Source organism: Delphinus delphis, chromosome 14, assembly GCF_949987515.2.
Source record: "Delphinus delphis chromosome 14, mDelDel1.2, whole genome shotgun sequence".
NCBI classification, from domain to species: domain Eukaryota; kingdom Metazoa; phylum Chordata; class Mammalia; order Artiodactyla; family Delphinidae; genus Delphinus; species Delphinus delphis.
The window spans coordinates 45,241,478-45,256,455 of record NC_082696.1 but is presented as its reverse complement, the minus strand read 5'-3'; positions in this window follow the sequence as shown (position 1 = coordinate 45,256,455).

Genomic DNA, 14,978 nt, shown 5'->3' with positions numbered 1-14,978 from the left:
TGTTGCTCAGATGTTCTCATTATGTGGGGCAGAATTCAGCAGGTGTTCGGTTGTTTATCAAGTAAAGGGGAAGGTGAGCTGGGATTAAATTGCTGTAACATAGCTTTGTTTTCGCCCCGCTGAGTCTCGCTGAATTTGGAGTAATTGTGTTGCTGCAGTAGCAATCTTGCTAAGTACAAGAGAACACAGAAAAGTTTGGCTCAGAGACTAACGGACTGCAACTACCATCTGTGGGACTGAAACTAAATGCCTCTAAAAGAAATACCCATAAACGTAACTAGCCATCTTGTTGATTAGCTTGCTGGTGGCCACGATTCCAGTGGTCTAAACGAACCAGCACAAGCTCTCTCTGGAAGCCTGTAAGTAGACGAATAACCATTTGCTTCTAAATAAGCATTTGCCCAATGAATTCCAATATACTCAAAGTCCCTTTGAAAGAAGACACAATCAAATTACATAAAATGTAGAAAGTTATATCAACACTTCGCAAACTGTAAATTAAAACAGGAAAACATAAGTTCTTGTGCCAGCTTTTATAAGGTTGTTCTTTTCCAATTCAACAACATTCTGCTCTCCTCTTGTATCCTATTCTGTGTCTGAGTTAATTGTAAGCTGGCAAGTTCACGTTTCTGTTCTTTGATTTATTCAAAAGAAAATTTTAATCTCCATTCTCAATATTAGCACATATTTTTTCTCTTTTTAATGAAAAAGAATCCATCTTTGCAAGTGCACAGTTGTGTTTCTCTCAGTGTACTCACATCGGCACAGCACATACCACTCTTAGGCTTCATTAACTATTATTAACACACCTACATTTTTAATGCCTTTACTTTTGATTCCAGAATTTTAAGTTTCTGAGGACATAATTCTTCACTAAAATCCACCTAGAGGTGGATTTCATCTAGAGGTGAAATTTTAGATAATTAAGAATTATTCTGTAACTATATGAGCTAAGCAAGAACTGGTGTTTATAAAGAATTTGAAACCCCCAAACAACTCTACAGATTTACTTTTCTCGTCTTCTCAGAATTTCATCTTGCAGCCCAAGGAAATCCAGAGGCTAAAACGCGGATTTTACTGAAAGCTTGCTAGATGAGAGGGGTTAGCACTGGTTCAGTTCTCTGCCTCTGCACACTTTCTTCCTGTGTCCTAACCTCCCAAATGCAGGCACCGATCAGTGCCCACCTCAGCTGGGAGGGATGTAGGATCTCGGTGTCGGCATCATGTAGCTTTTGCTGTTAGGTGCTTTCGTCTATGCTTTGGATTGTGATTCCAAAGTTTCTGTCTTGTCTTTATGTATTGAATCTTAGTTTTGTTAACTGAATCTGCCTGAAGACCAGGCAAATAATTTCCACACTCTTTAGTTTACCCCATGTTAGTCTAGTCTCTAGCCCCTCTTGTCCCTCTTTACAAAGAGTTGAAGTCTTGCCTATGATCCCAGCCAATGATTGAGGCCCTACACATTTGCCTGAATATTCCCAGTTGCTCTATTTAACTTTCCCATCAAAACATCCCTTTATTGCCCAATGTCTGTGTTAGCGGTAACCTGACTGCTGCCGTTCAGAGTGGCCTCCGTCTTTTAGTCTAGACTTCCTTAGAGTACATACGGCTGATGTAGCCTCTTGTATGTCCTGTGCTGGAGGGGCTGTGCCAGGCCCTGACACCCTGCATCTGCCTGCTTCAGTATAGCTAACAGAATAATGTTCAACAATTCCCCATTAAGTGACAATAGGTTGGAATATTTACATATTCTATTGGAATTCTGTTATACATCCTAATTTTCCAAATGTTGTCTCTTTCTATATCTTCACTGATATATTCTTCCTTCCCACCCATTGAAAAACTCTGGCCACTCTTAAGGGCAGGTATTGCCTGATGCTCATTTTCATATTCATGTTCTCAGCTGGGCAGACTCCCATCAGACCATATTGATGGACACATCAAGCTTTGGCCCTGGACTATCATATTCTGTGTTATCTCACTCTAGTTAACTCTTCTGCACTCAGAAGTGGCAGTATGGTGAGACTATGAGGCTAGAACAAAAATGTAAGTAATTTTCACCTCTGTTTCTTCTATTTCAAGTTCCTGGGACCCCCTTTTTGCCCTCCTTTTTCTCCTATCGGATCAAGGACTCACCTGGAATCGGCCATAATCACTTTATTAATAGCTACTACCCCATACAACAATTCTGCAGGCTGGGCAAGATCAGGCCCATTTTGCAGATGAACAAGCCAATAATCTTGGCCTTTCTTGACTCAGAAAGGTCAAGATTATTTTCCCTTCAGCTCTTTGCTGTTCAGGTCCCTTCAAGTGGGCAACAGTGAGCAGGGAGGAATGACCTAGGAGACCCAAGGGGACTGAGCGCACATGGGGTCAGGAGGGGGTTCAGTGGGGAGCAGAGAGGATCACAGCGGGTTTTATTTCCTGGGTCAAGGGAGTGGACAGAAGCAGCAGCAAATTTAGCTGCTGGAGACTTGGTTCTTGGACTTCAGGCTATTAATAAATGCAGGTGGGGGAGGAGAGATGGAAAAATCGGCGTGGGAAAGGCTATGTCTGGAATGGTTCATCTCTTGGCCAGCTCTGACCTTTGGCAGGGAGACTAGAGAAATCTGTGATCTTGTATCGCTGCCCGCCCCAGGGGAGGAGAGGGGAGTGGCAGCTTGCTTATTTTCTGATCCTGCTCTCCTTGGTTTCAGGACAAACCATCCAACTGGATCTATTTATAACTAAGAGGAAACCCGAAAGAGGAGCAAACCGGTAAAACTTGGATTGGACATGTTAAAGCAATATTAATTGTAAATGTGACTTGCTTACTAGATTTGACTAAAGTCCTTACGTGACTTACAGGGCCCTCTGAGGTCAGACCAGCTGCCCCATTACCAGGCCTGTTGGATTTAGCAGCTCGCTAGCCATTCTCCATTCCCCTAACCTATTCATTCTGGCTACCTGGCCTCCTTGCCTTGAGGAAGACAGAGGCAGGGACACACAAACACTTGGCAAGTTCCTGCCTTGGGTTGGTTGGTCAGGCTTCCTCTTCCTGAGGTGCACTGCACTGGGCTGTGGGCAGGGTTTGCTCCCTGTGGCTTCTGTCTAACTTTGACTCACCTGACTGCCTTACTTGAGAACACAACGCCTCTCTTTCCATCCCCTCGGCACTCCCTTTCTACTTGACTTTGCCCTCTCCTTCCCCGCTGTCGTGGTTATACATGTGTTTACTGTCTACCTCTCCCCTCTCCCACTTAGAAGGTCAGCTCCAGGAGTGCAGGCCATCTGCCATCTGGTTCGTACTCCACCTTTGACACAGCATACAGGAGAGCCCTATATGTATGAGTAGTAGATGCTCAAGAAGTATTTGTTGAACACATTTATGCTAATTATTTTATGGAATAATATCTCTCATGTTTAACATGAATGTGTTTGACTCTATTGATAATATATCTTATTTGATTTTGATGTATCATACTCTATCTCATGACTTAATAAAATATCTCCTTCATCTTCTCCCCCAATTTTAAGTGGCCTGCAGAGATAAATGTAAGATATAAATACATATAAAGAATAAAGGAAAGAAAAGAATAGGGTGGTAAAGTGAAGCCTGCGATAGATTTAGAAGACAACAATATTAGTCTTCTGTTAATCAAGCAAATAGACTCTATTCAAACCTTGGAAAGAAAGCAAAAAGCCAAAACAAAAACAAAAACAAAAATGAACAAAACAAGCACATAACTCTTCAGGTCCAGTATATCATTGTGGAAAAATCTGGGTTTGAATCCAGGTCTTGTTACTTACTAGTTGTGTACTTGGGCAAATTACTTCATTTCTCAGGTTCTGACTTTCCCTTTCTGTGAAATGAATATAATTAGAGTGTCGACCTCTCAGCTGTGCTGGAGATGAAGCGAGAGCAGAGTGCTCTATCCCCAGAGGGGAGGCACTCAGTGAGGTGGAGGACGAGGGTGAGGGGTGCCCCGCAGGGCTCTGCCACTGACGCACCAACTGCTCCACAAAGCACCGCTCCTTAGCTCTGCCTTCAAGCGCCAAAGCCACTGTGAGAGGACGCCCTGTCCGTGAAGGGACCCATTCTATCATCCACCTAGGTGACCTTATATATTTTTTGAAACTGGCAAAGATTTTATTTTATTTATTTTTTAACATCTTTATTGGTGTATAATTGCTTTACATGGGTGTGTTAGTTTCTGCTGTACAACAAAGTTAGCTATACATATACGTATATCCCCATATCCCCTCCCTCTTGCGTCTCCTTCTCACCCTCCCTTATCCCACCCCTCTAGGTGGTCACAAAGCAACGAGCTGAGCTCCCTGTGCTATGCGGCTTCTTTCCACTAGCTATCTATTTCCACTAGCTAGCTATCTATTTTACGTTTGGTAGTGTGTATATGTCCATGCCACTCTCTCACTTCGTCCCAGCTTACCCTTCCCCAGTGACTATATATATATATATATATATATATATATTTTTTTTTTTTTTTTTTTTTTTTTTTTTTTTTGCGGTACACGGTCCTCTCACTGTTGTGGCCTCTCCCGTTGCGGAGCACAGGCTCCGGATGCGCAGGCTCAGCGGCCATGGCTCACGGGCCTAGCCGCTCCCCGGCATATGGGATCTTCGCGGACCGGGGCACGAACCCGTGTCTCCTGCATCGGCAGGCGGACTCTCAACCACTGCGCCACCAGGGAAGCCCCTTATATATTTTTAAAAGGAAAATTCCCCAAACACGATCCTTTTGAAATCTCTTTTAAACACGAATCTCACGCATTAAACTGGTTTGGGGCTTCGTGTGAAATGTGAGGATAAACGCACCCTACATTTATAGATGAATTGGAAGCAGTGCTTTCACATAGTGTTCCTACACCCTTCTAAATGAATTTGCTACGCTTTACCCTGGTGCCCCAACAGGAGCTGCTCTTGAAATGAAAGGAGCTGAAAATGAAAGAATTTTCAACAGTGGAACAGGGCAGGGAAAACAGAACTTGCTTCTCCTGCTTATAATGTATAACATGTACCCTCTTAGCTCACAACAATGAGTCACCAACTTTTCCGCCAAGCAGTATATTCTCTCTCCAAGTTTGAATCTGCATATATGTAAATGCAAGGACAGGAACTTTCCTTACAGCTGGAATTCCTCCATGCTTTGCTTCCACATTCTATTCTTTGCAACATTAACCAAAAAATCTCCAAAAGGAGTTTCTCTAAAGGGAACATTCTCCCTCACCCCATTCCTGTTTCTTCAGAATTCTCAGCTGAGTTTCAGGAGGCGAGTTACTAATAATCAGATTAAGACATAAAATTCATATTCTTCTAAAGAACGTTTTTATGATTCAAAGGTATATGTTAAACCAGTGATGAACACCCATTATGGAAAAAGAAAACATGATCGAAGTGGTAAATATTTTGTAGTTGTTGTATTTAAGTTTTAAAATATGTATTTAACAGATCTCAGAGTAATTACCTTACTAATATAGTTCTGTAACGTGCTATTTAGTCATCACATTTACCTGAAATTCCATCAAATCTTAGTTATGTTTCCATTTATTATTTGTACCTCGACTTGCTCAAAGCCAGCCACTTCCTAGCAAAGTTTCCACAGATCTTCTTGTTGCCAAATCTGGTGGTTACACGTCTCAGTATCCAGCTTATTTCATACCTTGGCAGCATCTGCCACCACCAGTCATTCATTCTCTTCTTCTAAAAACATTTTATCCCATTGGCCATCACGATAACCATGCTCTACATTTTCCTACCACGTCTGTGGCTGTTCCTTCTCAGTGTCCTTTGAGGCCCCTCTTATTCCATCTATATCTGAAATATGGCTTTACCTCAGGGCTCTGTTCTAAGCCTCTGTCTTCTCACTCTAAACTCTGCTTAAGCAACCTGTCCGGTGTTCACGGCTGCTGCAATCACCGTGTTATTTACATCTTCAGCTAAGATTTCTCTCCTAAACTCAAAGCTATTTATTTAGCTCTTACTGGTCTTCTGCACTTAGATAACACAGGCACTTCAAACTCAACGAGCCTTCAAGCACCAAAGCTGGAATATATACATCTTCCACCTCCACGTCCTGTTTTCTTTCCTTCGGTGACATCTATGACTGTCCATTCCATTATTTGTGCTAGGACTGTGGGTGCTATCCTAGATTTCCAAGTGAGATTTTTTTTTTTTTTTTTTTTTTCCGGTACGCAGGCCTCGCACCACTGTGGCCTCTCCCGTTGCGGAGCACAGGCTCCGGACGCGCAGGCACAGCGGCCACGGCTCACGGGCCCAGCCGCTCCGCGGCATGTGGGATCCTCCCGGACGGGGGCACGAACCCACGTCCCCTGCATCGGCAGGCGGACTCCCAACCACTGCGCCACCAGGGAAGCCCCCAAGTGAGATATTTTTTATCCATCCTCTTCTCTTCTCCCTGTTTTCACTGCTGAGACCTGAATCCAGACTGCTGATACCTCCACCTTGTTTTTTTGTTTTTTTTTTTTTTTTGCGGTATGCGGGCCTCTCACTGTTGTGGCCTCTCCCGCTGCGGAGCACAGGCTCTGGACACGCAGGCTCAGCGGCCATGGCTCACGGGCCCAGCCGCTCCGCAGCATGTGGGTCCTTCCCGGACCGGGGCACGAACCCGTGTCCCCTGCATCGGCAGGCGGACTCTCAACCACTGTGCCACCAGGGAAGCCCCCTTCACCCTTTTTACTGTCCCAACCTCCTCTCTGGTCTTCCTGCCTCCTGTCTTGTTCCCACACAATCCATTCCTCACTCTGTACCAAGTGGTCCTTCTAATATACAAATCTGATCAAGATACTCAAATTTAAAACCATTCAATGGTTTCTCATTATCGTCAGGATAAAGTCCAAAGTCCAATCTATAAGGGCTTAATGGATTGGCATCTCCTTACCTTTTTAGCCTCACCTCTTTTTCTGGACACATTTCATTTTCTTTTCCCCATATCTAGTCTGCTAAGCTTCAGCCTTTCTGAAAATCTTCCAGTCCGCTCATACTATTTCCTCTGCCTGGTATGCTCTAGTTCTTGTACATTTGTTACCCCTCCCTCACCTGGTTAAGTCGTATGCATCTATCAGTTGTTAGTTGAGCTGTCACTTCCTCCAGGAAGTCTTCCTGAAGTGAAGGGCCTCTTCTGTGAAATCCATACTGTCTGGACTTCCCCTTCATACCGAGTCCCACCACACATTCACTGCGTGAGGACTTGTGAGCCATATCAGCTCTGTGCCCAGAGCAGTGTCTGGACTGTTTATGGTGAAATCAGGGATTGTAGGTGTACAATGTTGCATAGTGCATAGCACATAGTAGGTACTCAATACTTATTTGTGGAAGAAGTAATAAAAAGAAGAATAAAATCTAGCTGTCAGGTTCTGATTGACTTTATAGCATATCTGTTTATGCACAAAGTATGAACAACATAATCTTTACTATATTTAGACAGAGGTTGGAAGAATACCCATCTTAAAATTTAAAAAACAACAATAACGCCACCTGATATTTATTGGGTATCACGTGTAGGCACTGTGTGAAGTGCTTCACGTGTGCTATGTCATTTGTTCTCACAGTGATCCATGGGGCAAGTTCTATTATTTCTCCACATTGCAGATAAAGGAAATAAGACTAACGGAGATTAATAATTTGGCCAAAGTCAGTTGGTAGAACCAAGATTCTATGAAACCCCCAAAGCCCTCCCCCCCAAAAAAAACCCCATTCAACAAAATGGATAAATGAGTTCATCAAAAATGTACTGAGTACTTGTTTTGTGTAAAATACCAAAAGAGATGTACACCTACAACCCCTGATTTACTCTAGTGGAAATAACCAGGGACATTGAAGGGAGAGACTGTTTTGCATTTGGCTAGTTATTACCATCAGCCTGGCAAACAACGTTCTGTGTTACATGAAAAAAACGCAATTGGGCAAACCAGAAAACTTTCCAGTTCTTCTGCATCAGTTACTGTAATTTCATTATTCAGCATAAAATGTGAATGCTCAGGTTCATTAACAGTCAAATCCAGATGCAAATGTAAATAGAGAAATATAATGGAAAACCAAATAGCAGACTTTCATTATTTGCCTTATGTTGAAATCGATGCTAATGTTCTCCACTGTAAACAAGTACTGAATTACAGAATTTTTGGCCTGAAAGAAACCTAGAAATTATTCGCTTCAATTCTCCCCAGTTATTTTTAAGCTTGGGGATCAAAGGAAAATAACTAGTAAGTGTAAGAGATTACCAGGACTCTGGAAAATGTTTGGCAGTATTTATGAAACCTGAATCTATACCTATCCTGAGACAAAGCTATTCTACTCCTAGGATATTTCCAACAGAAATGTTTTCATTTTTCATCAAGTGATATATATGTTAATGCTCATACAAGCATTTTTTTGCAATAATCCCAAAATATAATCATTCTAGTGATCAATGTAGACTGGGTAAATATATATATATATTTTTTTCCTCTCACTGTTGTGGCCTCTCCCGTTGTGGAGCACAGGCTCCGGACACGCAGGCTCAGCGGCCATGGCTCACAGGCCCAGCCGCTCCGCGGCATATGGGATCCTCCCGGACTGGGGCACGAACCCGTGTCCCCTGCATTGGCAGGCAGACTCTTAACCACTGCGCCACCAGGGAAGCCCAATATATGGTATATTTAAATGAAGAAATACACCATGTGGCAATGACAATAAAGTACAACTACATACAACCATGTGGCTGAATCTCGAAAACATTACGTTGAGGAAAAGATGTCATACTTTTATCATGATTTTATTTGTATAAAGTTCAAAAAAGAACCTAGGGCTTCCCTGGTGGCGCAGTGGTTGGGAGTCCGCCTGCCGATGCAGGAGACACAAGTTCGTGCCCCGGTCCGGGAAGATCCCACATGCCGCAGAGTGGCTGGGTCTGTGAGCCATGGCCGCTGAGCCTGCGCATCCAGAGCCTGTGCTCCGCAAAGGGAGAGGCCACAACAGTGACAGGTCCGCGTACCGCAAAACAAACAAACAAAACAAAAAAGAACCTAATGTAATCTAAGATGCCACAAATCAGAAGAATGTTTACTGGGATGAGGGTGGGAGGTGGTAGCTGGAAGGAGACAGGGATGTTTGCTGGAATGCTGGTGATTTTTGTCTCTTGATTTGAGCGCTGCTTACACACATCTGCTCACTTTGTGACCATGCATTGAGCTGTATACTTATTATGTGTGCATTTTCCCTGTATGTATACCATACTTCAGTAAAAATCCACCCCCCGGAAAAAGAAACGTTGGCACTCCCATTATCAGACTATACGTTATCAAGAAATCCTCTGGCACAATCGGAAAAATTTACAGAATGCTGTGAATCGTAATTCTGCTAAAACTAACATTTGTTTCAGTCCTATCAACAAAAATAAATACTTCAATACTGAAAACGTTTGCTAAAGAAACAAATGTGTTTGATGAGAAAGCAAAAAACGCTATTTCCTTTGGCAAGCATTTGTGGGATTGGAGGTAGCAAATGTAAAGCTTCCAAAGTGTTACTGAATTTGTTTACATGCTCAGTTTACTCAGGATTCAGAATTTGGTGGAGTTGTATTTTTTCAAAACTGTAGGGATAAAAATAATTGTAACAGAAATAAAAAGAATAAATTTCTAAAATGTTGCTATGGCTCTGTCCCAACTCCACACAGTTTACAATGCCTGGCGCGTAATAGGCATCCAAAAAATATTTGGTATGTGAATAAAAATATAGAACACTGAGTACTCTTTAGAATACATCTAATCAATCTTTGTCACATAGAGGTAAAATGAGTATTTTTTAATACCTGGTAAATAGCAAATTAACTATATTTCTTTACAATTTTAGTAGACAATAATAGAGAACAATGACTGAAAAAAATAAATCTCTATTAAAGTGCTAATTAATATTATTTACAAAGTACCTGTAAATGATAGAACATCACTAAATGATTTATGAAGCAACAAATCATTTAGGATAAAAAGTTTTTTTATTAAAGAAAAACCTGAAACTTGTTAGAACCTTAGAAAAATGAATAAAAAATCCACCTTCCTGTCCACTACCTTTAGAGAAAAAATTAAGACAGAAGTATTACTCTCCCTGGAATTAATCATATATTAAATTTGTGTCAAGAAAACCTTAGAAAATATGAGCTTTCAGGGAAAAACACTTACAATTTATATTTTCTACTTTTAAGTCATATATTCTTACTATGACTCTAAAAATCTGTCTAAACCACCATTAACATTTTAAGAGAAAGTTCTCTATTTCTTACCAAACAGAAATAAATAATACCTGACAACAGCATTAGGGAACATAAACATAAAATTACCTGTTATTAAAAACTGAGCACATTTTTCTCAAAGAAATATATTACTCAACTGTAAAATAGTATGTTTGCCATTCACACTAATGTTTCAACATTATGGTTCAATCTTCTAAAAAGCTGACAAGGAAAATAATGGCGTAATAAACTAATTCATCATAATGTGCAAAAGAAACAGCTGGAATAAATTGTAATAACCTTTCAAAAACTAGCAGCTTTTAAAAGTATTAATTTCTACTCCAGATAATTGGAAAGGACACCTGGGTGGGTAGGCAATATTTTTTATGGGATTGCTCTGTCAGGAGCTCAGATTGTCTCTGGACTCAGCAATGATCATTTAGCACTAAATGACAGTGAATCTTGCAAATAGGTCTTCCTAGATAGCGTTTGCCATAAATTACCAAACTCAGCTCCCCTCAAGGTCAGCCATATGAGAGGGCAGGTATCAAACGGCCTTTGCCGGGACCTAGAGTGGTCCTCGGGTTTCTCATAAATGGACAATAGTTGTGTTGGCTGCCATAAAATCAACGTAATGGACTGACAACATAAATTACTGTCAAACTTTGACAACATTCGTCCCTAGAAGACAACTGAAGAATGGTTTTATATCAAAGCTGGGGAAAATGGATAACAATATGTTTTGCTGTATACTAGAACATAAATATTCTTAACCATGCTAAGTGGGGAATGAATTAATATTAGAAGACACAATATGTCTTACTTGATGCACTAAAAACAGCATCTAAGTAATATTAAAATGACACTTGCTTTTTGAAGTAACTGATATATATATATATATCATAGTAATGCAATGGACAGAGAGAGAGAGATAGGGAGGGGGGGGAGAGAGAGAGAGAGAGAGAGAGAGAGAGAGAGAGAGAGAGAGAGGGAGAGAGTGTGTGTGTGTGTGTGTGTGTGTGTTCGTTCTAGGGAAGAAGGTTGCATTTGCCTGGCACTGGGTATTTTTATTAAACCTAAACAACTGAAAAGAATATTGATGTCTTTCTAGTTTTATTTTATCTATGTAGTCCACTGGATCCATAGGAAAGATATATTCTTCTGCTCTCACACCACCTTGGATAAGTCATTTGAATTCACTTTCTCTATGGCTTAATTTTTCCATCTATAAGTAAAATAATTATTATACAAAGACATCTTGAAGATAATGGAAATAATCCTTGGGGGAAGGCACCAAATAAACCCCAAATTACTAGAGGATCATATCAATAATGTGTGAAAATAATGTACTCTAGACATTCAATTCACTGTTTTAGAAGTCAGTTTGGTAGAAAATACAACAGCTAAACTAATAAATTGGAATTCTGGAGGTAAATTAAATATCAGCGTTTTGCTAAATTTTCTTTACTCGTCTAATTTTGCTACCATTCTGTAACTATGGTTGTTATTATTATTATTACTATTACTACTATGATATACAGTTAGAATTATTCTCTCAGGCATTTTTACAATATCATCTACTATCTCTTGGAAAGCAGGACTTCACTGTAGATTTTGCTAAAAGTAATGCTACATTGAGTAAAAGCAAGATCTTCCTTGAATCTAATGACATCTCAGACCATGATTACTGTATATAAGATCCAGTGAACTCTATCCACTTTTATAAACTATAGAAGTCCTAAACAGAATTTAAAGTTAATCTATTTTGTGCCTCTCTCTCCCGTATCTAGTCATCACCTTCTTTTATGTCTTTCTTTGCACGCTCTCTTGCATTTATTTCTTTCCTTCTAGTCCCATTGTTACTCTGTCCAGAACGTCATCACCTTAGACCGAAATTATTGCAGTAGTTTCTTTGCTCTTGTTCTCTTTCCACCAAACCATCCTCCCTGCCAAATTAATCTTTTTTAAAGCACTATTTTAATTATGTCATTCCCCTGCTCAAAATTTTTCAATGACTCCCCATCACCCGGAGGCCAAAGGCCAGAGTCTTCAGCTAGAATCGAAGCCTTTGGCTATCTGGCCTGACCTCCTTTTCCAGTTCCCCTGCACAAACCTTCAGGATAATAAATGTACTTGCTGCCTGGGCACCTCCACCACAAACACCGGCCCAGCCAGTGCCATTCATCCTCTCTGCCTAGCCAGTTGCCTTTCTTCAGAAAGGTTTTTTTTCCCACTTCAACCCATAGTCAGCACCTCCAGCCATGAAATTGAAGCGTTCATTTTTTGGTGTTTAACATGATTTATTTCACTGTTGCAATATTACTTAACTCAGTCTTTGTTGCTTAATAGTTATCATGTCTTTTCTCCCTAATTAATTTGTAAAGGTCTTTGAGGGCAAGGGTGTTTGAGTTCTTATTATCTGCCAATCTCCCTAGCACACACTTCTAAAAATAGTTGGCAATCAATAGATATTTGTTTAATGGATGAATGCACAATGCTGCTCTAGGCTTCTTGTAAGATTAGGATGAAAGTTATCCAGTTGTGTTTGTAACTTGTAGTATTCCAGCACAGCAATTTATGTAAATGAGACAGTTTTCCTAAATTTAATACGTTTCAATTCTTAAGTTCTTAGTGAAATTCTAGATTATAAAGTATAAGCTGGGCACATTAGATAGTTAATGTTAACTCTGAATTTAATGTAAACATGAGCACTATTAGAAGAAACACAGACTAGTGCGTATTCATTGAATTAGTGCTAATTTTCTGGAAGTTTCTTACTAACAGAAAGCTCAGTAATTTCTAAACAAAACTAAAATCACTCTGAGAATAAATTCGGAGAAAAAAGATAATGATGCAGTACTACACAACCTAAAATATAAATCAGACATATATTATATTTTAGCTTATAATAGTCTGTAGAAAGATTATGAATTTTGGAACTTGGCAAGACCTGAGTTGGCAACTCGGTTCTGCTACTTACCAGGGGTGCCATCTTGAGTTAGTAACTCAATGCCTTGAACCTTAAATTTCTCACAAGGCAGATGAGAATATTAATATCCAATTCATTTGAAATAAAAGGAGTCCAAATTGGAAAGGAAGAAGTCAAACTGTCACTGTTTGCAGATGACATAATACTATATATAGAAAATCTTAAAAGATGCCACCAGAAAACTATTAGAACTAATAAATGAATTCAGTAAAGTACAAAATTAATATACAGAAATCTGTTGCATTTATACACATTAAAAATGAACTATCAGAAAGGGAAATTAAGAAAACAATCCCATTTACAATTACATCAAAAAGCATGAAATATCTATGAATAAATCTAACCAAAGAAGTATAAGACTTGTACTCTGAAAACTATAATACAATGATCAAAGAAGTTGCAAGATGACACAAATAGAAAGTTACCATGCTTATGGACTGGAAGAATTAATATTGTTAAAATGGGCATATTCCCCAAGGCAATCTATAGATTAAATGCAATCCTTATTGAAGCACTAAGGGCATTTTTCACAGAACTACAACAAATAATCCTAAATTTTGCATTGAAACACAAAAGACTCCAAATAGTCAAAGCAATATTGAAAAAGAGGAACAAAGCTGGAGGTATCATGTGCCTTAATTTGAAACCATACTACAAAGCTACAGTAATCAAAACAGTGTGGTACTGGCACAAAAACAGCTGCATAGATCAATGGAACAGAATTGAGAGCCCAGAAATGAATCCATACTTCTATGGTCAATCAATCTGTGACAAAGGAGGCAAGAACAAACAATGGGGAAAAGACAGCCTCTTCAATAAATGGTGCTGGGAAAACTGAATGGCTGCATGCAAAAGAATCAGACTGGATGACTTTCTCACACCATATACAAAAATAAACTCAAAATAGATTAAAAACTTAAATGTAAGACCTGAAACCATAAAACTCCTAGAAGAAAACATAGGCAATACACTCTGATACTTGGTCTTAGAAATATTTCTTTTTTTTAGATTTTTGTTTTCCTCAGGTACGGGCAACAAAAGCAAAAATAAACAAATGAGACTACATGAAACTAAAAACCTTTCACACAATGAAGGAAACTATCAACAAAATGAAAGACAGCCTACTGAATGGGAGAAGATATTTGCAAATGATATATCTGTTAAGAGGTTAATATCCAAAATATACAAAGAACGCATACAACACAACATCAAAAAAACAACAACCCAATTAAAAATTGGGCAGAGAACACAAATAGACATTTTTCCGAAGAAGACATACAGATGACCAACAGACACATGAAAAGACGACCAATATCACTAAACATCAGGGAAATGCAAATTAAAACCATTGAGATATCACCTCACACCTGTCAGAATGGCTATTACCAAAAAGACAACAAATAATAAGTGTTGACGAGGATGTGGAGAAAAGGGAACCTTTGTGCACAGTTGGTAGGAATGTAAATTGGTGCAGCCACTATGGAAAACAGTATGGAGGTTCCTCAAAAAATTAAAAACGGAACTGCCATACAATCCAGCAATTTCACTTCTGGATATTTACCTGAAGAAAACAGAAACACTAATTTGAAAAGACATATGTACGCCAATATGCATGGCAGCATTATTTGCAAAGGCAAGATATGGAAGCAACTTAAGTGTCCATCAGCGATGAATGGATAAAGAAGATGTTGTACACACACACACACACACACACACACAATGGAATATTACTCAGCAATTAAAGAAAGAAATCTTGCCATTTG